This window comes from Delphinus delphis, chromosome 10, assembly GCF_949987515.2.
Source record: "Delphinus delphis chromosome 10, mDelDel1.2, whole genome shotgun sequence".
In the NCBI taxonomy this organism is placed as follows: domain Eukaryota; kingdom Metazoa; phylum Chordata; class Mammalia; order Artiodactyla; family Delphinidae; genus Delphinus; species Delphinus delphis.
This window is the reverse complement of record NC_082692.2, coordinates 51,946,743-51,973,193: the sequence shown is the minus strand read 5'-3', so window position 1 is coordinate 51,973,193 and position 26,451 is coordinate 51,946,743. Positions and strand designations below refer to the sequence as shown.

General features: G+C 41.4%; 1 pseudogene; it reads left to right on the top strand.

Annotated features, from left to right (window-relative positions):
- Positions 1 to 9,550: 9,550 nt before the first annotated feature.
- Positions 9,551 to 11,835, top strand: LOC132431918 (ATP synthase subunit a-like; annotated as a pseudogene).
- Positions 11,836 to 26,451: the final 14,616 nt, after the last annotated feature.

Sequence of the window (26,451 nt, the reverse complement as noted above, 5' to 3'; positions counted from 1 at the left end):
CGGAGTTGCACTTTTCCACTGTGCATTAAGAGCGGTCTTTACCACCATAGGAGGCTTTGTGCAACTGATTCCCACTATTCTCAGCTTATACACTCAATTCAGCAGGAGCAAAAATCCATTGTGTACTTATATTTGTAGGCATAAATATAACCTTCTGCCCACAACATTTCCTCGGTTTATCTGGAATACCACAATGATATACTGACTACCCTGACGCATATACGACGTGAAATACCATTTCATCAATAGGTTCCTGCATTTCAGGTACAGCAGTCATACTAATACTTTTCATCATCTGAGAAGCACTTGCATCACAAAGAGCGGTCTCAGCAGTAGATGTAACCACTGCAAACTTAGAGTGATTACATGGATGCCCTCCACCATATCACACATTTGAAGAACCCACTTATGTCAGTCTAAAATAAGTAGGAAAAGGACTTCCCTGGCAGTCCAGTGGTCAAGACTCTGCCCTTCCGATGCAGGGGGTGCGGGTTTGATCCCTGGTTGGGGAACTAAGATCCCACATGATGTATGGCACGGCCAAATAAATAAAGTAACTAGGGGACTCCCCTGGTGGTCCAGTGATAAAGAATCCACCTTCCAGTGCAGGGGACACGGGTTCAATCCCCGGTTGGGGAACTAAGATCCCACATGCCCCGGGGCAACTAAGCCACAGCTATTTAGCTCGCGAGCCTCAACGAGAGAGCCTGTGTGCCGCGGACTACAGAGCCCATGCGCTCTGGAGCCTGCGCACCACAACTAGAGAAGAGAAAACCCACATGCCACAACTAGAGAGAAACCTGAGCATACTGCGCACCATAATGAAAAGATCCCACATGCCTCAAAGATCGCGTGTGCTGCAACTAAGACCCAATGCACCCAGAAAGAAAAGAAAAGAAAAAACTAGGAAAGGAAGGAACCAAACCCTCTTATACTGTTTCAAGCCAATACCATAACCATTATGTCTTTCTCAATAAATGAGATATTAATAAAAAGTACATAACTTTGTCCAAGTTAAATTATAGGTGAAAGCCCTATCCCTCTCCATGGCATATCCTTTTCAACTAGGCTTTCAAGATGCAACATCACCCATGATAGAAGAGCTTCCTACATTTCCATGATCACACATGAATCATCTTTTTTTTTTAATTTACTTATTTACATAGGCTGCACCGAGTCTTAGTTGTTGCATGCGGGATGTTACTTGCGGCATTCAGGACATTAGTTGCGGCATGCGGACTTCTTGGTTGTAGCATGCGGGATCTAGTTCCCTGACCAGGGATCGAACCCCAGCCGTCAGCATTGGGAGTGCTGAGTCTTGGCCACTGGACCACCACGGAAGTCCCAAATCATCATATTTTTCATTGGCTCTTTGGTTCTTTATATTATTTCACTCATACTAACGACTAAACTAACACATACAAACACAAGAGATGCACAAGAAGTCAAAACAATCTGAATAATTTAACAGCCATCGTCACAATCTTAATTGCCTTCACATCCTTATGACTTCTTTACATCAATCATCCTTCTCTGACTGTAAAAACTCTAGGGCACCAATGAGACTGGAGTTACGACTACACAGATTATGAAGCTTTAAATTCTGACTCCTCTGTAATCCCTGCTTCAGACCTAAAGCCAGGAGAACTGCGATTGTTAGAAGGAGATAACCGAGTAGTTCTACCCATAGAAGTGACAATGCGAACATTAACCTCTTCTGAAGAGGTTTTACACTCATGAGCTGGCCCTTCATTGGGCCTAAAAAGAGATGCTACTCCAGGATGCTGAAACCAAACAACCCTTATATCAACACAGCCAGACAGTGCTCAGGAATCTGTGAAGCAAATCATACCTTCATACCTATCATCTTCGAATTACTTCCACTAAAGTATTTCAAGAAATTAACTTGCAACAATATCATAAATTCATTAAGAAGCTAAACTGCATGAAACTTTTAAGTTAAAGACGGGAGTTTAAACCTCCCCTTAATGATACGCTACAACTAGAGACATCAGCATGATTCATTACTATTTCATCAATCATTCTAGCTGTATTTATTATATTTCAATAAAACATTTCAAACTATGTTTATCACTTAAACCCAGAACTAAAACTCACTCAAACACAAAAACGGGGGATTGGGAAGATGGCAGAAGAGTAAGACGCGGAGATCACCTTCCTCCCCACAGATACACCAGAAATAAATCTACATGTGGAACAACTCCTACAGAACACCTACTGAATGCTGGCAGAAGACCTCAGACCTCCCAAAAGGCAAGAAAGTCCCCACGTACCTGGGTAGGGCACAAGAAAAAAGAATAAACAGAGACAAAAGAATAGGGACAGGACCTGCACCTGTGGGAGGGAGCTGTGAAGGAAGAAACGTTTCCACCCACTAGGAAGCCCCTTCGCGGGCAGAGACTGCGGGTGGCGGATGGGGAGAGCTTCGGGACCGCGAAGGAGAGCACAGCAACAGGGGTGCGGAGGGCAAAGAGGAGAGATTCCCGCACAGAGGATCGGTGCTGACCGGCACTCACCAGCCCAAGAGGCTTGTCTGCTCACCCGCTGGGGCGGGCGGTGCCGGGAGCTGAGGCTCGGGCTTCCGTCGGAGCGCAGGGAGAGGACTGGTGTTGGCGGCGTGAACACACCTGCAAGGGGTTAGTACACCACGGCTAGCCGGGAGGGAGTCTGGGGAAAAGTCTGGACCTGCCGAAGAGGCAAGAGACTTTTTCTTCCCTCTTTGTTTCCTGGTGCGAGAGGAGAGGGGATTAAGAACGCTGCTAAAAGGAGCTCCAGAGACGGGCGTGAGCCACGGCTAAAAGCACGGACCCTAGAGCTGTGCATGAGACGCTAAGGCTGCTGCTGCTGCCACCAAGAAGCCTGTGTGCGAGCACAGGTCACTATCCACACCGCCCTTCCGGGGAGCCTGTGCAGCCCGCCACTGCCAGGGTCCCGGGATCCAGGGACAACTTCCCCGGGAGAGCGCACGGAGTGCCTCAGGCTAGTGCAATGTCACACTGGCCTCTGCCGCCGCAGGTGCGCCCCGCACTCCATGCCGCTCCCTCCCCCTGGCCTGAGTGAGCCAGAGCCCCCGAATCAGTGGCTCCTTTAACCCGGTCCTGTCTGAGAGAAGAACAGACGCCCTCCGGCGACCTACACTCAGAGGCGGGGCCAAATGCAAAGCTGAGCCCCTGGGAGCTGTGGTAACAAAGAAGAGAAAGGGAAATCTCTCCCAGCAGCCTCAGAAGCAGCGGATTAAAGCTCCACAATCAACTTGATGTACCCTGCATCTAAGGAACACATGAATAGACAAGGAATCATCCCAAATTGAGGAGGTGGACCTTGAGAGCAAGATTTATGATTTTTTTTCCCCTTTTCCTCTTTTTGTGAGTGTGTATGTGTATGCTTCTGTGTGAGATTTTGTCTGTATAGCTTTGCTTCCACCATTTGTCCTAGGGTTCTATCCGTTTTTTTCTTAATAATTATTTTTTATTTTAAAAACTTTATTATATTTGATCTTACTTTATTTTATTTTACTTTATCTTCTTTCTTTTTTTCCTTCCTTCCCTCCTTGCTTCCTTCCTTCCTCCCTCTCTTGCTCCCTTCTTTCTTTCTTTCTTTATTTCTACTTCTACTAATTCTTTCTTTCTACGTTTTCTCTCTTTTATTCTGAGCCGTGTGGATGAAAGGCTCTTGGTGCTGTAGCCAGGAGTCAGTGCTGTGTCTCTGAGGTGGGAGAGCCAACTTCAGGACACTGGTCCACAAGAGACCTCCCAGCTCCACATAATATCAAACGGTGAAAATCTCCCAGAGATCTCCATCTCAACACCAGCACCCAGCTTCACTCAACGACCAGCAAGCTACAGTGCTGGACACCCTATGCCAAACAACTAGCAAGACAGGAACACAGACCCACCCATTAGCAGAGAGGCTGCCTAAAATCACAATAACTCCACAGACACGCCAAAACACACCACCAGACGTGGACCTGCCCACCAGAAAGACAAGATCCACCCTCATCCACCAGAACACAGGCACTAGTCCCCCCCATCAGGAAGACTACACAACCCACTGAACCACCTTTAGCCACTGGGGACAGACACCAAAAACAATGGGAACTACGAACCTGCAACCTGCAAAAAGGAGACCCCAAACACAGTAAGATAAGCAAAAAGAGAAGACAGAAAAACACACAGCAGATGAAGGAGCAAGATAAAAACCCACCAGACCTAACAAATGAAAATGAAATAGGCAGTCTACCTGAAAAAGAATTCAGAATAATGATAGTAAAGATCATCCAAAATCTTGGAAATAGAAGAGACAAAATGCAAGAAACATTTAACAAGGACCTAGAAGAACTACAGATGAAACAAACAATGATGAACAACACAATAAATGAAATTAAAAATACTCTAGATGGGATCAATAGCAGAATAACTGAGGCAGAAGAACGGATAAGTGACCTAGAAGATAAAATAGTGGAAATAACTACTGCAGAGCAGAATAAAGAAAAAAGAATGAAAAGAACTGAGGACAGTCTCAGAGACCTCTGGGACAACATTAAATGCACCAACATTCGAATTATAGGCATCCCAGAAGAAGAAGATAAAAAGAAAGGGACTGAGAAAATATTTGAAGAGATTATAGTTGAAAACTTCCCTTATATGGGAAAGGAAATAGTTAATCAAGTCCAGGAAGCACAGAGAGTCCCATACAGGATAAACTCAAGGAGAAACATGTCAAGACACATATTAATCAAACTGTCAAAAATTAAATACAGGGCTTCCCTGGTGGCACAGTGGTTGAGAGTCCGCCTGACAATGCAGGGGGCATGGGTTCGTGCCCTGGCCCGGGAGGATCCCATATGCCGCGGAGCGGCTGGGCCCGTGAGCCATGGCCGCTGGGCCTGGGCGTCCGGAGCCTGTGCTCTGCAATGGGAGAGGCCACAACAGTGAGAGGCCCGTGTACCAAAAAAAAAAAAAAAAAATTAAATACAAAGAAAACATATTAAAAGCAGCAAGGGAAAAACAACAAATAACACACAAGGAAAACCCCATAAGGATAACACCTGATCTTTCAGCTGAAACTCTGCAAGCCAGAAGGGACTGGCAGAACATATTGAAAGTGATGAAGGAGAAAAACCTGCAACCAAGATTACTCTACCCAGCAAGGATCTCATTCAGATTTGATGGAGAAATTAAAAGCTTTACAGAAAACAAAAGCTGACAGAGTTCAGCACCACCAAACAAGCTTTACAACAAATACTAAAGGAACTTCTCCAGGCAAGAAACACAAGAGAAGGAAAAGACCTACAATAACAAACCCAAAACAATTAAGAAAATGGGACTAGGAACATACATATCGATAATTACCTTAAATGTAAATGGACTAAATGCTCCCACCAAAAGACACAGATTGGCTGAATGGATACAAAAACAAGACCCATATATATGCTGTCTACAAGAGACCCACTTCAGACCTAGAGGCACATACAGACTATAAGTAAGGGGATGGAAAAAGATATTCCACGCAAAGGGAAACCAAAAGAAAGCTGGAGCAGCAATTCTCATATCAGACAAAATAGACTTTAAAATAAAGACTATTAGAAGAGACAAAGAAGGAAACTACATAATGATCAAGGGATCGATCCAAGAAGAAGATATAACAATTGTAAATATTTATGCACCCAACATAGGAGCACCTCAATACATAAGGCAAATACTAACAGCCATAAAAGGGGAAGTCGACAGTAACACTTTCTATATTAGGGGAATTTAACACCCCACTTTCACCAATGGACAGATCATCCAAAATGAAAATAAATAAGGAAACACAGGCTTTAAATGATACATTAAACAAGATGAACTTAATTGATATTTCTAGGACATTCCATTCAAAAACAACAGAATACACATTTTTCTCAAGTGCTCATGGAACATTCTCCAGGATAGATCATATCTTGGGTCACAAAGCAAGCCTCGGTAAATTTAAGAAAACTGAAATAGTATCAAGTATCTTTTCCAACCACAATGCCATGAGACTAGATATCAATTACAGGAAAAGATCTGTTAAAAAATACAAACACATGGAGGCTAAACAATACACTACTTAATAACGAAGTGATCACTGAAGTAATCAAAGAGGAAATAAAAAAATACCTAGAAACAAATGACAATGGAGACACGACAACCCAAAACCTATGGGATGCAGCAAAAGCAGTTCTAAGAGGGAAGTTTATAGCAATACAATCCTACCTTAAGAAACAGGAAACATCTCGAATAAACAAGCTAACCTTGCACCTAAAGCAATTAGAGAAAGAAGAACAAGAAAACCCCCAAGTTAGCAGAAGGAAAGAAATCATAAAAATCAGATCAGAAATAAATGAAAAAGAAATGAAGGAAACGATAGCAAAGATCAATAACACTAAAAGCTGGTTCTTTGAGAAGATAAACAAAATAGGTAAAGCATTAGCCAGACTCATCAAGAAAAAAAGGGAGAAGACTCAAATCAATAGAATTAGAAATGAAAAAGGAGAAGTAACAACTGACACTGCAGAAGTACAAAAGATCATGAGAGATACTACAAGAAACTCTATGCCAATAAAATGGACAACCTGGAAGAAATGGAGAAATACTTAGAAATGCACAACCTGCCAAGACTGAATCAGGAAGAAATAGAAAATATGAACAGACTAATCACAAGCACTGAAATTGAAACTGTAATTAAATATCTTCCAATAAACAAAAGCCCAGGACCAGATGGCTTCACAGGCGAATTCTATCAAACATTTAGAGAAGAGCTAACACCTATCCTTCTCAAACTCTTCCAAAATACAGCAGAGGGAGGAACACTCCCAAACTCCTTCTACGAGGCCACCATCACCCTGATACCAAAACAAGACAAGGATGTCACAAAGAAAGAAAACTGCAGGCCAATATCACTGATGAACATAGATGCAAAAATCCTCAACAAAATACTAGCAAACAGAATCCAACAGTACACTAAAAGGATCATACACCATGAACAAGTGGGGTTTATTCCAGGAATGCAAGGATTCTTCAATATACGCAAATCTATCAACATTATACACCATATTAACAAATTGAAGGAGAAAAAACATATGATCATCTCAATAGATGCAGAGAAAGCTTTCGACAAAATTCAACACCAATTTATGATAAAAACCCTGCAGAAAGTAGGCATAGAGGGAACTTTCCTCAACATAATAAAGGCCTTATATGACAAGCCCACAGCCAACATCATCCTCAATGGTGAAAAACTGAAAGCATTTCCACTAAGATCAGGAACAGACAAGGTTGCCCACTCTTATTCAATGTAGTTTTGGAAGTTTTAGCCACAGCAATCAGAGAAGAAAAGGAAATAAAAGGAATCCAAATCAGCAAAGAAGTAAAGCTGTCACTGTTTGCAGATGACATGATACTATACATAGAGAATCCTAAAGATGCTACCAGAAAACTGCTAGAGCTAATCAATGAATTTGGTAAAGTAGCAGGATACAAAATTAATGCACAGAAATCTCTGGCATCCCTATACACTAATGATGAAAAATTTGAAAGTGAAATCAAGAAAATGTTCCCATTTACCACTGCAACAAAAAGAATAAAATATCTAGGAATAAACCTACCAAAGGAGACAAAAGACCTATATGCAGAAAATTATAAGCCACTGATGAAAGAAATTAAATATGATACAAATAGATGGAGAGATATACCATGTTCTTGGATTGGAAGAATCAACATTGTGAAAATGACTCTACTACCGAAAGCAATCTACAGATTCAATGCAATCCCTATCAAACTACCACTGGCGTTTTTCACAGAACTAGAACAAAAAATTTCACAATTTGTATGGAAACACAAAAGACCCCGAATAGCCAAAGCAATCTTGAGAACGAAAAACAGAGCTGGAGGAATCAGGCTCCCTGACTTCAGACTATACTACAAAACTACAGTAATCAAGACAGTATGGTATTGGCACAAAAACAGAAATAGAGATCAATGGAACAGGATAGAAAGCCCAGAGATAAATCCATGCACATATGGTCACCTTATCTTTGATAAAGGAGGCAGGAATGTACAGTGGAGAAAGGACAGCCTCTTCAATAAGTGGTGCTGGGAAAACTGGACAGGTGCATGTAAAAGTATGAGATTAGATCACTCCCTAACACCATACACAAAAATAAGCTCAAAATGGATTAAAGACCTAAATGTAAGGCCAGAAACTATCAAACTCTTAGAGGGAAACATAGGCAGAACACTCTATGACATAAATCACAGCAAGATCCTTTTTGACCCACCTCCTAGAGAAATGGAAATTAAAAACAAAAATAAACAAATGGGACCTAATGAAACTTCACAGCTTTGCACAGCAAAGGAAACCATAAACAAGACGAAAAGACAACCCTCAGAATGGGAGAAAATATTTGCAAATGAAGCAACTGACAAAGGATTAATTTCCAAAATTTACAAGCAGCTCATGCAGCTCAATATCAAAAAAACAAACAACCCAATCCAAAAATGGGCAGAGGACCGAAATAGACATCTCTCCAAAGAAGATATACAGACTGCCAACAAACACATGCAAGAATGCTCAACATCATTAATCATTAGAGAAATGCAAATCAAAACTACAATGAGATATCATCTCACACCAGTCAGAATGGCCATCATCAAAAAATCTAGAAACAATAAATGCTGGAGAGGGTGTGGAGAAAAGGGAACACTCTTGCCTTGCAGGTGGGAATGTGAATTGGTTCAGCCACTATGGAGAACAGTATGGAGGTTCCTTAAAAAACTACAAATAGAACTACCATATGACCCAGCAATCCCACTACTGGGCATATACCCTGAGGAAACCAAAATTCAAAAAAGAGTCATGTACCACAATGTTCACTGCAGCTCTATTTACAATAGCCAGGAGACGGAAACAACCTAAGTGTCCATCATCGGATGTATGGATAAAGAAGATGTGGCACATGTATACAATGGAATATTACTCAGCCATAAAAATAAACGAAATTGAGCTATTTGTAATGAGGTGGATGGACCTAGAGTCTGTCATACAGAGTGAAGTAAGTCAGAAAGAGAAAGACAAATACCGTATGCTAACACATATATAGGGAATCTAAGAAAAAAAATGTCATGAAGAATCTAGGGTTAAGACAAGAATAAACACACAGACCTACTAGAGAATGGACTTGAGGATATGGGGAGGGGGAAGGGTAAGCTGTGACAAAGCAAGAGAATGGCATGGACACATATACACTACCAAACGTAAGGTAGATAGCTAGTGGGAAGCAGCCGCATAGCACAGGGAGATCAACTCGGTGCTTTGTGACCACCTAGAGGGGTGGGATAGGGAGGATGGGAGTGAGGGAGACGCAAGAGGGAAGAGATATGGGAACATATGTATATGTATAATTAATTCACTTTGTTATAAAGCAGAAACTAACACACCATTGTAAAACAATTATACCTCAATAAAGATGTAAAAAAAAAATACAAAAACAATCCATCCCTTGAGAAACAAAATGAATGAAAATGTATTGGCCTCTTTCATTACCCCAAGAATAACAGGACTTCCTATTGCTATCTTCATTGCTCTAGTCCCAAGCATTTTATTCCTCACTCCTAACCCACGAATCCACAACCGCATCATTTTTTTTTAACTACAAATTTATTTATTTAATTTATTTTTTTAGGCTGCGTTGGGTCCTGATTGCTGCACGTGGGCTTTCTCTAGTTGCAGTAAGCAGGGGCTACTCTTCGTTGCAGTGTGCGGGCTTCTCATTGTGGTGGCTCCTCTTGTTGCAGAGCACGATCTCTAGGCGCACGGGCTCTAGAGCGCAGCCTCAGTAGTTATGGTGCACGGGCTTAGTTACTCCGCAGCATGTGGGATCTTCACGGGCCAGGGCTTGAACCCATGTCCCCTGCATTGGCAGGCGGATTCTTAACCACTGTACCACCAGGGAAGCCCAACCGCATAATTTCTACTCAACAGTGACGAGTCCAATGAACATCGAAACAAATAACAGACATTCATAATCACAGTGGACAGACCTGAACACAAATCATTTGATCACTTATTCTATTTATTGGGTCAACAAATTCACTAAGACCCCTACCACCTTCATTTATACCCATGACACAATTCTCAATGCATTCAGGTCTAGCAATCCCTCTATGAGCAGGAAATGTAATGACTTGTTTTCCCCACAAAACAAAAGCATCCTTGGCCTATTTTCTTTTCTTTTTAAAAAATTAAATTAATTAATTTATTTATGTATGTATGTATGGCTGCGTTGGGTCTTCGTTGTGGCACGGGCTTCTCATTGCGGTGGCTTCTCTTGTTGCAGGGCACGGACTCTAGGCACACGGGCTTCAGTAGTTGTGGCACCCAGGCTCAGTAGTTGTGGCTCACGGGCTTTAGAGTACAGGCTCGGTAGTTGTGGCGCATTGGCTTAGCTGCTCTGCAGCATGTGGGATCTTCGCGGACCAGGGATCCAACCCATGTCCCCTGCTTCGGCAGGCAGATTCTTAACCACTGAGCTACCAGGGAAGTCCCCTTCCCTATTTTCTACCACAAGGAATCCCCAGTGCCTCTTATACCTGTGCTAGTCATCATCAAAACTATAAGCCTATTTAGGCAACCAATAGCCTTAGCCATATGTAACAGCCAATATTAAAGCAGGTCACTTAATAATTCATTGAATCAGAGGGGCAACTCTAGCAGTATTTCATATTAGGACCACCAGAGCCCTTATGACAGTCATTATTCTTTTTTTTTTTTTTTTTTTTTTTGCAATACGCGGGACTCTCACTGTTGTGGCCTCTCCCGTTGCGGAGCACAGGCTCCGGACGCACAGGCTCAGTGGCCATGGCTCACGGGCCTAGCCGCTCCGCGGCATGTGGGATCTTCCCGGACGGGGGCACAAACTCGCGTCCCCTGCATCGGCAGGCGGACTCTCAACCACTGCGCCACCAGGGAAGCCCGACAGTCATTATTCTTATCTCACGATCCTCGAATTTGCTCTCCCCGTAATTCAAGCTTACATATTCACCCTAATAGTACAGTTAGTCCCCTACATATGAACAAGTTCTGATCCAGGAGCACGTTCGTAAGTTCAATTTGTTCATAAGTCCAAAGTTAGCCTTGGTACCCAACTAACACAATCGGCTATACAGTACTGTAATATGTTTGTAATACTTTTCACACAAATAATACATAAAAAACAAACAGAAAATAAAGAAAACATTTTTAATCTTACAGTACAGTACCTTGAAAAGTACAGTAGTACAGTAAAACAGCTGGCATACAGGGGCTGGCATCGAGTGAACAGGCAAGAAGAGTTACTAACTGTAGGAGGGAGAGGAGGTGGGAGATGGTAGAGCTGAAGGATCGTCAGCAATAGGAGACGGAGGGCAAGCTGCAATTTCACTCACGCCTGACATTGATGGCATAGGTTCTGGTTCCTTGCTGGATTCAACTCTACCCACCCTCTTGCTTCCAGACATCCTGGGCTTGAAATAAAGATACTGTACTACTGTACTCTATACATTACTGTACAGTAAAGTACACAAAAACACAACTGTAGAGGATGCAGGCATGTGACAGTGTACGCCAGACACGTGAACTAACTTACGTGATTGGACATGCAAATGCAAATGCACATTCGCATCTTTGAAAGTTCGCAACTTGGAGGTCCGTATGTAGGGGACTTACTTTAAGTAAGTACTGACTTTAAGTCTCCACTTAAATGACAACACACAGACCCACCAAACCCCTGCATGTCATCGAGTAAATCCTAGTCCCTGACCCCTTACAGGAGCTCTTCCAGCCCTCCTAATAACATCTGGCCTCATCACAGGATTTCAGTTTAATTCAATATTATTGATAGCACAAAGCTTACTAATACTCTAATAATATATCAGTGATGATGAAACATCATCTGAGAAAGCATCTTCCAAGGTCATCCTGTTACCAATTGTTCAAAAAAAGACTTCGATATGGACTCATTCTCTTCATGATTTCAGAAGCCCTCTTTCTTACCAGCTTTTTCTGAGCCTTCCATCACTCGAGCCTCACCCCACCCCTGAACTAGGCGGATGCTGACCATCCCAGGCATCTGCCCTCTAAACCCACTAGAAGGACCACTTCTCAACACCTCAGTCCTATTAGCCTCCGGGGTACCCATCACCTGAGCCTGCCACAACCTCATAGAAGGAAACCAAACACATACGCTCCAAGCCCTTTCTATGACAATTGCGTTGCGTGTTTACTTCACACTTCTACAAGCCTCAGAATAGTACGAAACGTCTTTTACAATTTAGATGGGGTATATGGATCAACTTTCTTCATGGCTACAGGATTCCATGGCCGACATGGAATGATTGATTCTACTTTCCTAATCGTCTGCTTCTTACACCAATTAAAATTTCACTTTACATCCAATCAGCACTTAGACTTTGCGGCCTGATACTGACATTCTGTAGACATAGTATGACCATTCCTTTGCGTATCTATTTATTATTGAGGATCTTACTCTTAGTATTAAATTGTACAACTGACTCCCAATCAGTGTCAGTATAATTCAAAAAAGAAGAAATCTTATACTGACATGAATCACAAATAGAGCACTAGCCTCACTACTTGTATATATCGCATTCTGACCCCCTCCATTAAATATTTACACAGAAAAAACAAGTGTCTATCACTGCGGATTTGACCCCATAGGACTGGCACGCTTACCGTGTTCCATAAAATTTCTTAGTGGCTATGATATTTCTTCTCTTCAACTTAGAGTTTGCTCTCCTTTTATTGTACCTTTACCCTGAGCATCCCAAACAAATAGCCTAAAGACAATGCTCCACGAAAAGATGTTCAACATCACTAATTACCAGAGAGATGCAAATCAAAGCTACAATGCGGTATCGCCTCACACCAGTCAGAATGGCCATCATCAAAAAGTCTACAAACAGTGGGCTTCCCTGGTGGCGCAGTGGTTAAGAATCTGCCTGCCAATGCAGGCAACACGGGTTTGAGCCCTGGTCCGGGAAGATCCCACATGCTGTGGAGCAACTAAACCCATGCGCCACAACTACTGAGGCTGCGCTCTAGAGCCCGCGAGCCACAACTACTGAAGCCTGTGCACCTAGAGCCCGTGCTCTGCAACAAGAGAAGCCACCGCATTGAGAAGCCCGCGCACCGCAACGAAGAGTAGCCCCCGCTCGCCACAACTAGAGAAAGCCCGCTCACAGCAACAAAGACCCAACACAGCCAAAAATAAATAAATTTTTTAAAAAAGTTTACAAACAATAAGGTGTGGAGAAAAGGGAACCCTCTTACATAGTTGGTGGGAATGTAAATTGGTACAACCATTATGGAGAACAGTATGGAGGTTCCTTAAAATACTATAAACAGAGCTACCATATGATCCAGCAATCCCATTCCTGGGTATATACCTAGAGAAAACCATAATTCGAAAAGATACATGCACCCCAATGTTCACTGCAGCACTATTTACAATAGCGAGGACATGGAAGCAACCTAAATGTCCATCAACGGTGGAATGGATAAAGAAGATGTGGTACATACATACAATGGAATATTAGCCATAAAAAAGAATGAAATAATGCCATGTGCAGCAACATGGATGGACCTAGAGATGATCATACTAAGTGAAGTCAGACAAAGACAAATATCATATATCACTCATACGTGGAATCTAATTTTTTAAAAAACGGACACAAATGAACTTATTTACAAAACAGAAACAGATTTACAGATACCGAAAGCAAACTTTTAGTTACCAAAGGAGAAATGTTCGGGGAGGGACAAATCAGGAGTTTGGGATTAACATACACACACTGCTATATATAAGATAGATAACCAACAAGGACCTACCGTATAGCAAAGGGAACTCTACTCAATATTCTGTGATAACCTATATGATAAAAAAATCTGGAAAAGAATGAATATATGTATATGAATAACTGGAATCACTTTCCTGTACACCTGAAACAACATTGTAAATCAACTCTACTCCAATAAATTTTTTTTTTTTTTTTTTTTGGTGGTACGCGGGCCTCTCACTGTTGTGGCCTCTCCCGTTGTGGAGCACAGGCTCCGGACGCGCAGGCTCAGCGGCCATGGCTCACAGGCCCAGCTGCTCCGCGGCATGTGGGATCTTCCCGGACCGGGGCACGAACCCGTGTCCCCTGCATCGGCAGGCGGACTCTCAAACACTGCGCCACCAGGGAAGCCCCCCAATTTTTTTTTAATGCTCATTTTAGCTCTGTTTCTAATCATACTACTAGCGACAAGCCTGGCCTATGAATGAATCTAAAAAGGACTAGAATTAACTGAATATGATCATTAGTTTAAGCTAAAATGAATGATTTTAACTCACTAGATTATGATTAAGTTCATAATTAGCAAGTGCCTTTAGTATGTATAAATATTATTTTAGCATGTACAGTATCTCTTGTAGGATTATTAATATACTAATCTCACCTAATATCCTCACTAGATATTATGATGAGAAGGAATAATATTATTACAATTCATGATAGCAACCCTAATAATTCTAAACACACATTTCACTCTAGCCAGCAGAATACCCATTTTCCTACTAGTATTTGCAGCTTACAAAGCTGCACTTGGATTATCCCTGTTCGTAATAATAGGGATCTAATAATAAGAGTAATAATAATAATCAAACATGTATGGAACCAACTAGGTACAAAATCTTAACCTTCTCCAATGTCAAAAATCATTATCCCTACAAGTACATTAATACCACTAACAGGATTTTCAAAGAATAATATAATCTGAATTAACCCTATAGCCCACAGCTTACTGATTAGTTGAATAAGCCTACTTCTTCTCAGCCAATTTAATGATAATAGCCTCAACTCTTCACTAGTTTTTTTCTCTGACTCCATATCAGCACCACTATTCGTTTTAACAACACGACTTTTGCCACTCCTACTTCTAGCCAGCCAATCCCACCTGTCCAAGAATCCCTAATCTGAAAAAAAAAACCTCTACATCACCATACTAGTAATACTACAAATATTTCTACATAACATTGCCTGCTGTAGGAGGAATCCTAGTTTATATTTTATTTGAAGCAACACTAGTTCCAACACTCACTGTCATTACCCAATGAGATAATGAAACAGAACGACTTCACACAGGACTTTCTCATTCTGCACGCTAGCAGGATCCCACCCACTCTTAGCAGCACTAGGACACATCCACAGTACTACAGGCTCATTAAACTTAATAATTCTTAATAATTCACGGACACAGAGAACAGACAGGTGGTTGCCAAGGGGGAGGGGGTGGGGGAGGGGGGTGGGGGAGGGATGGAGAGGGAGGCTGGGATTAGCAGATGTAAGCTTTTACATACAGAATGGATAAGCAACAAGGTCCTACTGTATAATACAGAGAACTATATTCAATATCCTGTGACAAACCATAATGGAAAAGAATATAAAAAAGAATGTATATATATGCATAACTGAGTCACTTTGCTGTACAGCAGAAGGTAATACAACACTGTAAATCAACTATACTTCAATTAAAAAATTTTTTTAAACTTCTTAATAATTCAACATCAAACACAAATAATACCCGACTCCTGATCTAACATTTTCATGGGACTAGCAGGCATAATAGCCTTCAATGTAAAAGTACTTCTCGACAGCCTTCACCTCTGATCGCCCAAAGTACAGGATCCATAGTAGAAGGTAGAAGCCCCCAGTGCAGGATCCGTAGTCCTTGCAGCCGTACTACCAACACGTGGAGGCTACAGCGTGCTATGGTCACAACAATTCTAAATCCACGCACAGATTTCAGAGCATATCCCTTTCTCATCCTTTCCTGACGAGGAATAGTTCTCACTCGCTCCATTTCTTCACACAAACAGACTTACGGTCACTCACCACATATTCATCAGTCAGCTGCACAGGACCAGTCGTCGTAGCCATTCTCATGCAAACTCTTTGAAGCTATAGAGGAGCTGCCGCCCTAACAATTACCACCGCCTCACATCATGTATACTCTTCTCCCAGCAAACTCACACCACCAACGCATTCACAGCCAAACAATCGTCCCAGCACAGAGGCCCACAAACACTCCTCCCATTCACAGCAACATGATGACGACCAGCAAGCCTTACAGATTTAGCCCTACCCCCAACTCTCATTCTAATTGGAGAATTTTTTTAATTGGACTATAGTTGATTTACAATGTTGTGTTAGTTTCTGCTGTGCAGCCAAGTGAATCAGTTATACATATGTCCACTCTTTTTAGATTCTTTTCCCATATAGATCATTACAGAGTATTGAGTAGAGTTCCCTGTGCTATCCAGTAGGTCCTTATTAGTTATCTATTTTATATATAGTAGTGTGTATATGTCAATCCCAATCTCCCAATTTATCCTCCGGTAACCAAAAATTTATTTTCTACATCTGTGACTCTATTTCTGTTTTGTAAATAAGTTCATGTGTACCTTTTTTTAGATTCCACATATAAGTGATATCATATGATGTTTGTCTTTGTCTGACTTACTTCACTTAGTATGATCATCTCTAGGTCCATCCATGTTGCTGCAGATGGCATTATTTTATTCTTTTTAATGGCTGAGTAATATTCCATAATATATATTATTATGTGTATATATATAATTATATAATGTATATATATAATTATATATAATATATATAATTATATATTATAATAATGTATATAAAATATATATTATATATAATACATTATAATATAATATATATTATATATTATATATAATTATGTATATATTATATAATATATATTATAATATACATTATTATATATATTCCATAATATATATATAATATTCCATTATATATATTGGTATATATAATGGTACATAAATATATATCTTTATCCATTCCTCCATTGATGGACATTTTGGTTGCTTCCATGTTAGCTATTGTAAGTAGTGCTGCACTGAACACTGGGGTGCATGTATCCTTTTGGATTATGGTTTTCTCCAGATACATGACCAGGAGTGGGATTGCTGGATCATATGGTAATTCTATTTTTAGTTTTTTAAGGAACCTCCATACTGTTCTCCATAGTGCTTGTACCAATTTACATTCCTACCAACAGTGTAGGAGGGTTCCCAGAGTACTATTTGTAGTAATGTCATCTTTCTCATGATCAAACATTACCATTATCCTCATAGGAATTAAAATAGTAATGACTGCTTTAGACTCCCTATAAATGCTAATCATAACACAACGAGGTAAATATATACATTACGTTAATAACATCAAACCATCACCGATATGAGAAAATGCCCTTATAACTCTCCACCTCTTACCTCTTTTACTCCTGTCACTTAATCCCAAAATTATTTGGGGGCCCCTCTACCGTAAATATAGTTTTAAAAACCCCACTAGATTGTGCATCTAGTAACAGAAGCTCAAACCTTCTTATTTACCAAAAAAGCATGCAAGAACTGCTAATTCACTCCTCCATACCTAACATGATGGCTTTTTCAGACTTTTAAAGGATAGTAGTCATCCCTTGATCTTAGGAGCCAGAACAGTGGTGCAACTCCAAATAAATGGAATAAACTTATTTGCCTCTTTCACACTAGTTACATGATTTATTTTAACACCACCAATTATAACGACAAACTCTAACATCTATGAAAGTAACATATATCCATCCTACATAAAAACCACTATCTCAGAGGCTGTATTACCAGTCTAATCCCCACAATACTATTCATTCACTCAAGCCAAGAAATAATGATTTCAAACTGACATTGAGTCACCCCCCAAACCTTCAAATGATCAGTTAGCCTCAAAATAGATGACTTCTCAGTAATATTTGTACCAGTAGCACTATTTGTTACATGATCTATTAGAGAATTCTCAATGTGATATATATATACACAGACCTGAATATTAACTGATTTTTCAAATACTTACTCCTCTTTCTAATTACGATACTAATTCTTGGTACTGCCAACAATCTCTTCCAACTTTTCATCAGAGGAGGAGTTGGAATTATATCTTTTTTTACTGATTGGATGATGACATGGCCGAGCAGCTGCAAATCCAGCTGCCCTTCAAACAATTTTTTTTTCCTGCGGCCACGCCGTGGAGCTCATGGGATCTTAGTTCCCCACCAAGGGATCCAAGCAGCCCTGTCAGTGAAAGCATGGAATCCTAACCACTAGGCCACCAGGGAACTCCCCCCACCCCAAGCAATCTTTTATAACCGCATGGGAGATACTGGATTTCTTATATCGATAGCATGATTCTTATTCAACTTAAATGCATGGGATTTACAACCTTTTTTTTTTTTTTTTTTTTTTTTTTTTTTGCGGTACGCGGACTTCTCACTGCTGTGGCCTCTCCCGTTGCGGAGCACAGGCTCCGGACGCGCAGGCTCAGCGGCCATGGCTCACGGGCCCAGCCGCTCCGCGGCATGTGGGATCTTCCCGGACCGGGGCACGAACCCGTGTCCCCTGCATCGGCAGGCAGACTCTCAACCACTGCGCCACCAGGGAAGCCCTACAACAAATTTTTATACATAACCTAGACTACCCAAACTTACCCTTCATAGGACTTCTTTTCCAGCTGCAACTGAAAAACCCGCCCTATTTGGCCTCCCCCCTTGAATTCCCTCAGCAAGCAAAGGACCTACCCCTCCCACCCCCTCCCCCGCCCCAGCCCTACTCCACTCAAGTACGAAAACGCAAGACTGGTAACAGCATTTTTCTACTTATTCACGTTTACCCCCTAGTAGAAAATAACAAGTTCCTTCAAACAACAGCATTACGCTTAGGAGCAATCACCACACCCTTTACAGCAACGGGTGTTCTCACCCAAAACGACATCCAAAAAATGGTTGTTTTCTCCACTTCCAGCCAAATAGGCCTCATCATAGTAACAATGGCATGAATCAACTTCATTGAGCCTTCCTGCACATTTGTACACGCGCCTTCTTCAAAGCCATATTGTTTCTATGCTCCGGATCCATGATCCACAATTCAAACGATGAACAAGACATTCGAACAATAGGAAGTTTATGGAAAGCCGTATCTTTTACCGCAACATCTCTGGTCATCGGAAGCCTCGCGGGAACAGGAAGACCCTGCCTCACAGGTTTTCATTCCAAAGACCTAATGATGGAAACTCCTGACGCGTCATATACCAACGCCTGAGCCCTGTTAGTCACTCTCATCACCGCATCGCTCCCAGCTGTCTACAGCACTGGAATTCTTTTCTTCCAGCTCCCAGGGCAACCTCGCTTCTCTACATTAATTCTCATCAGTGAAAACACCCGCTCTTAATCAATTCCATCAAATGTCTATTAGCCAGAAGCAACTTCACTGGATTCCTTCTCTCAAACAATATTCCCCCACCAACAATTCCACAAATAACTATGCCTCATTATTGGAAATGAACTGCCCCGGCCGTGACTGTGTCAGGTTTTATTCTGGCCCTTGAAATCAACCTGACTACACAAAATCTAAAATTGAATTATCCTTCAAACCTCTTCAAATTCTCTTACCTCTTAGGATATTTTCCAACTCTCATGCACTGCCTCTCACCATACTTAAATTTATCAGTGAGCCAAAAATCAGCCTCATCGTTTTTTAAAAAAAAAATTTATTGAAGTATAGTTGATTTACAATGTTGCATTACTTTCTACTGTACAGCAAAGTGAATCAGTTATACATATACATATATCTACTCTTTTTTAGATTCTTTTCCCATATACGTCATTACAGCATACTGAATAGAGTTCCAGTAGGTCCTTATTAGTTACCTACTTTATATATAGCAGTGTTCCTTTGCCTTTTTCTTCATTTGAGAGTTCTTGACATATTATAGATATTACCCTTTGTAACATGCCTTGGAAATATCTTCTCATATTCTATGAATTATATTTTAACTTTGCTTCTGTAGTTACCTCAAGGTCAGAGATGTTCTCTACTTTCTAAAATGTTTAAGGATTTGCATCTTATATTTAGTACTTGCTTCTGCCTTGATTTTTGTGTGTGGTATGTGCCTCTCATTCCCTCTGATTATTATTTCAGTGAGTGACTCTGCTCCTCTAATACACAATATTGCCCTTGTCATTTACCAGGTTTAAGTATATGCCTGGGTCTCGTGCTAACTTTCTTGGGCTAATTTTCCGCTTGCTCATACCACAGTCTTGATAAACATCTTAATATCTGATATGGCAAGTTCTAAATTGTTTTATTCTTGGCACTTTTTTTAATTTTAAAGACTTTTTAGAGAAGTTATGGTTTACAATGAAACGGAGAGGAAGATTACAGAGGCACTTTAGTTTTTATTATGAATTCTTAAGACAGATTTGGCAAGTTTCATTAAAAAATGAAAAAAACCTTCTTGATTTTTTTCTTGGAATTGCATTAATAGATTCATTTGTGGAAAAATGATTTATTATTGAACCTCACAGTCACGAACATAGGATCTTCACTGATTTAGGTCCTGTATTGATTTTCAGTACAGTTTCATGGTTTTCTTCATAAAAGTCTTGCCCATATTCCGTCAGGTTCATCCTAATTTTTGTAGCTACCCAGAATGGGATCTTTTTCTTTTTTTGGCTGCGCAATGCGGCTTGTGGGATCTTAGTTCCCTGACCGGGGATTGAACCTGGGCCCTCGGCAGTGAGAGTACAGAATCCTAACCACTGGACCACCAGGAAATTCCCCAGAATGGGATCTTTATTTAAAAATTCCATATTCTGATTAGAATTGTGGAACAAGGATGGGGTTAATTTTGATTACTTTGTATTCAGCAATGTTGCTGGCATCTTTTTTTCCCTCTAATAATTTGGATTCCTGTAAGACATCTCACATTCTGGATTTATCTGTTTGTGTTCTTGTGTAATTTATCTTGTTCCTCTATTCCTAATATTTCCTCAAAACAGAAAGCAAGCTCTAAAGTCTTGCTTAAATTCAGGTTAGGCCGCTTCTTGTTTTAAGCGTTTCTTGTAGGTGATGCTGTGTACTTCAAAAGGCAGTGTGTACCCTGACGCAGTGCCACTCTTAATGCACACTTAATCAGTGGGTTCAGGTGCTGACAGCCTGACTCCTCCCACCGCAAAGTTTCCCATCACCTTTTCAGCTGAAAAGTTTCATCCATTGACCTTTGTCTAAATCTGTTATTTTAGTAAGGGTTGCAAAATGGTGACTTTATAATTCTGTAATTCCTGCCACTTTTATTAACTAAAATTCTTCAGTAATACTGTTACATTTTTAGAATGCATATTTGATTTTATACAAACGTATAAATTTAATCAGTGTTCCTACCCATCTCCCAAACAAAACTGACCTTAGAATGAATGCCCATCAGTTCTTCCCATCTACTGCATTGTTGTTGCCTAGTCGTTTAAATTTATCTTGTTTTAACATCTCCCTCAAGTTAGCTATTATTGTTGTTTTATGCAACCATTGCTTTTTTAGACTTGCCAATATATTTTATTTTTTCCTCACCGTTGCCTCTTTACATTCTACTTATTTTTGGATTCCATTTTCTTCTGACTCAAGGGTTAGTTGTCCTTTCAGCAAGAGTGCCCTTACACTTAAAAAATAGCTAAGCTGGATGGTGAATTCTAGATTGACAGTTTTTGTTTTTTTTAAAATCTCAATCCTTCAGAGATATTATTCCATTGTCATCTGGGCTCTAACATTGCAAAAAAAAATCTGCTGTGAGCCTACATTGATAGTAGGTCATCTTTGGTTCTTCTAAGATTTTATCTTTGCATTTGGTATTGAGTTTCACTGGAAGACATCTAGGTGGATTTATTTTCATGTAACTTGAGAGGGATGTGGTATGCTTCCTTAGTCTGAGGATTGATGTTCTTCATTTCTAGAAAATTCTCATTTGTTTTCCACTTTGAAAGAAGCTCTCCTTATTCTCCCTCTGGATTAGATTCTGCATCAGACATGTGTGGGACCTTCTCATCCCATCCTCTGTAAATTTTTTTTTTTGAGAAATGTGTGGGTTTTTAAAAAATATATTTATTTTTTGGCTGCATCGGGTCTTAGTTGCAGCACATGGGCTCTTCGTTGCAGTGTGTGGGCTTCTCTCTAGTTGTGGCGTGCAGGCTCCAGAGTGCATGGGCTCTGTAGTTGCGGCACACGGGCCCTCTAGTTGTGGCGTGTGGGCTTAGTTGCCCCATGGCGTGTGGGATCTTAGTGCCCCAACCAGGGATTGAACCAGCATCCCCTGCATTGCAAGATGTATTCTTAACCACTGGACCACCAGGGAAGTCCCATCTTCTATAACAATGAACTCTTTAATATTTTCTAATTCTTTATCTCTCTGTGCTACATTCTGGATGGTAGCCTCAAACACTAATATTTTTCTTAAGCTGTACTTCACTTATTCTTTGAATTTTAACTCTAAGTTACAGTATAGCAGCTCCATTGAGTTTTTAACTTCATTTACTTTATTTTCTTTCAGATTATTCTACAAAGATGCTAAGTTCTTTTGATGCTAATTCTCCTATTTGTTGGACTTACTGAATCTTCCTCACATTGGTTCCACTGTATCCTTTGGAAGTGCAAACTCTAGGTTTCCAATGGCTCAGCCCTTATTATTTGATCCTCAAGTTCGACTCAACCACCTGTACACTTGGCCTAGGTTCTGAATACCTTTCCCAGCCACCAGTTACCCCCCTTCCCTCACAGTCAGAATATTTAACAGCTACAAAAAGATTGTTCCACCAGAAGCCAGTAGCCAGTTGGAACCTAATCCTGGCTCTGGACAAACCAATGTCAACCCATTGCTTCTGCCTTTGAAATCCTCTCAAGTTAGGGTTTAACCTAAAATCTACATGGGCAACAGAGAAGAAGCCAGATCTTTTTTTTTGGCCACACTGCAAGGCATGTGGGATATTAGTTCTCTGATCAGGGATCGAACCCATGCCCCCTGCAGTGGAAACCCGGAGCCCTAATCACTGGACCAACAGGGAATTCCCAGAAGCCAGCTCTTAATAAAACCAACCTCTATGGAGCAGGAGGTATAGTTGGAGATCCTGAAGTTCTAAACCCCGCCTTGGTGCCTTCTGTAACTATCTCCACAAATAATAATGCATACTAAGTAACTCCCAAATTTAGTGACTTAACACTATGTATTTAGCTCATGAGTCTGTGGGTCATAGTTTAGGTTGCGTGGCTTTTCTTTCCTTGGCAGGGCTGACTTGAAGTCTGGGCATAGGCTTGCTGTTGGCTGGAAGCTCATGCTTCTGGGTCATCTCCCTGTCAACAGGGGAAACCGGTCCTCCTCCATGTGCCTCTCACATCCTGCCAGCAGGCTGGCCCAAACATGTTCTCATGGCAGTGGGAGAAGCAAGAGGGACAAGCCCCAAAGGGAAAGTGCTTTTCAGGTCCCTGTTTTATCCTGTTTTAACATCCCACCCATGTCTCTACTTCCTTGGGCACATGCCCTCACAACGAAGAATGGTAGCTGCCACCCTGATGGGCATCCTCTGATTAAAAGCTATTTTCCCTCAAATGTGAATCTATAGGGGAATACGTTCACTGAATGGAATACAGAAATTCTCTACTGATATGGAAAGATATCCAATTTAATATGACACTGTGCCTCTTGGTACAGATATAAGTAAGGCATATTGGGGGGGATCAAGCAGGTTAGAAGTTGAGTGTGTGCAGTTCCCTAAGCTTTCATTAGCCTATAGTTTGTTCGGGACATGAACAGACTACAGGCAGAGGGGGACCCCACCCCACAGTGCTCCCATGTGTATGTACAGAAGGTACAGGGAGCACTCGAGTAATCATTCAACTCTCAAAGAATGGAAGCTCTCTGGAAGAGCGGCCTTATTGGAAAAGGAGACCCTCAAGAGCTCAGGGGCTGGACAATCCCACTCCTGGGCATATATCCAGAGAAAACCATAATTCAAAAGGATGTATGCACCCCTATGTTCATTGCAGCTATTTACAATAGCCAGGATATGGAAGCAACCTAAATGTCCATTGACAGAGGAATGGATAAAGAAGGTGTGGTATATACAATGCAATATTACTCAGCCATAAAAAAGAACAAAATAATGCCATTTGCAGTGACATGGATGGACCTAGAGATTGTCATACAAAGTAAGTCAGAAAGAGAAAGACAAACATCGTATAATATCACTTATATGTGGAATCTAGAAAAATGGTACAAATGAACTTATTTGCAAAGCAGAAAGAATCACAGATGTAGAAAACAAACTTATGGTTACCAAGTGGGGAAGGGGAGGTGGGATGAACTGGGAGATTGGGCTTGACATATATACACTACTATGTATAAAATAGATAACTAATAAGAAACTACTGTATAGCACAGGTAACTCAGTGCTCTGTGGTGACCTAAATGGGAAGGAAATCTAAAAGAGAGTGGATATATGTAAATGTATAACTGATTCACTTTGCTGCACAGCAGAAACTAACAGAACATTGTAAAACAACTATACTCCAATAAAAATTAAAAAAAAAAAACTCAAAGGCTGGAATCAGTATGTTTTTCCACTGGGCTAACTCAGACCTTTAGAGTCATCTCTCCAATAAGCTACCAAAATGAGGGAGGAAGCGAACCTCCAGGGCCATCCAAATTTGTCTTAATCCACCCCTGGCCCTGGGGCCCTGCAGCTGGGTTAGATGAGGGTGACATATTCAACATCACGAGAACTAGAAGATTAGGGGAAGGACATTTTAAACTGTTGGTCCATACTTGTAAAAGGGGGCAAAAAAAAAGTTACTCATGTCCCCTTGGCCTCCGTGTATTTCTGGGGTCAGACATGTTCACACCTGATCAGTTGAGATCTGTCATCCCCCGTCAGGGATGAGCCACATCCTCCTCCTTTCTGGACTCAGGAGTTGCCATTTTCCAATGTAAGTAGACAGTGGGCAGAGGAAGGTGGCCATAGAATACCTGGGACAAAGTGTCCAAGTTTGTCTACATAGATTTGAATGAAATGAAACATCCACCCATTCATCTGTTGAGGTCAAAGCAGGCGCAAAAGTCCTTGAGTACCTAGGAGCTCAGGTAGACAGAGGCGGTAATCACCTTGTGCAAGTTGTAAATAGGTGAAGCAGACCAGCTGGCCCTGGGGAAGTCATCACTGAGGACTCTGGTATAGTTGGCAAATAATACAAGTCTTTGCAGTGAAGAGTTGCTTGCATGATTTCTCACTGGGCATCTCAAGCTTTATGGTGGTTGCTTACTCATTGTGGACTTGAGCACAGTCCACTGGTCTGTGGTGGAGGTGATGGCCACACATGTTGGCTTTTTCCACGTATGTTTGTCTCAACACTTTTCTCTAGATGTGGTTGCTTCATCTAAGCATACATATAATGTAAATATTGAGTCTGTAATTAGTTATGTTTCCAAGGGGGATGCGCCCAATATGTGGTATGTCTTTACAAGTCCAGTCCTGGGTGGCCCAAAGACCTGACCATTACAGCTAGGCCATTAGTGACAGCCCATGAGCTTATATACAGATACTGTTCATTAAATCCTGGGGGGGTGCACTCTGGCTAGAAGTCCTACCTTAAGTTCAGCTCATCACAAGGGGCATCCATTGCTGTGGGCCATCGGCCGTTTGCTCTCACTGAAAGGCTCTAGCATCATAGAGGACCTGCTCACCTTGGAGGTCGGTGGGCTCCTTTGTCACTGATTCTTGTCAGCTGGCCTTCATGAAACCAGCAGCCCAGTAGGGAAGACACCTGTTTGTAAAGTTAGTTAAAGGCTTAGGGGCCGGCCTTCATTGGAAGATCCATGATATTTTCATGATAGAACTTTCCCACCTATGGAATTTAGTTCAGAATTGCAGGATGTCAAGTTGGAGGCTGTTTTGATTAGAGCTCAGTCATTCTCACAGGCACTTCTCAGCGGTAGGAGAAAGTTCTCAAGTTCAAAAGCTCAGAGTCCCAGGAGAACTGGAGGAGTGGGCATTACCAAAGGCCCCCTTCAGCTGTGCGGCTGGTCACAGACACCTGTACTTCCTCTAGGTCTGAAGGAGACAGAGGTGCTAGGGTAAGGCGTCTTTCATTGCTGCCCAAACGGCTTCCAAGATTGTTGCTTATTTGGGGCCCTCATTCAAAGGTGGCCACATGTCTGACGACTTGGGGTGGAGGCTGTGGGAATATTTCCAGGTTGGGGATGTACTACTGTCTCCAACAGCCAATATGCAGAGTGGCCAGTTTGGGGGTGGGGCCCCTTTTTTGGTAAGCAGTGGCTACGACAAAGTTTGTCCTTAATCGATTGTGAAATGTCTCTTTGGCTGTGACGCAGCTCCCAAGATGGTTAGTTGGAAGGCAGGTCACTTGGATTTGGTCCTCATTGAGAGGCCCACCTGTCTTTCATCAGCTGTGCTTGGGTGATGCAG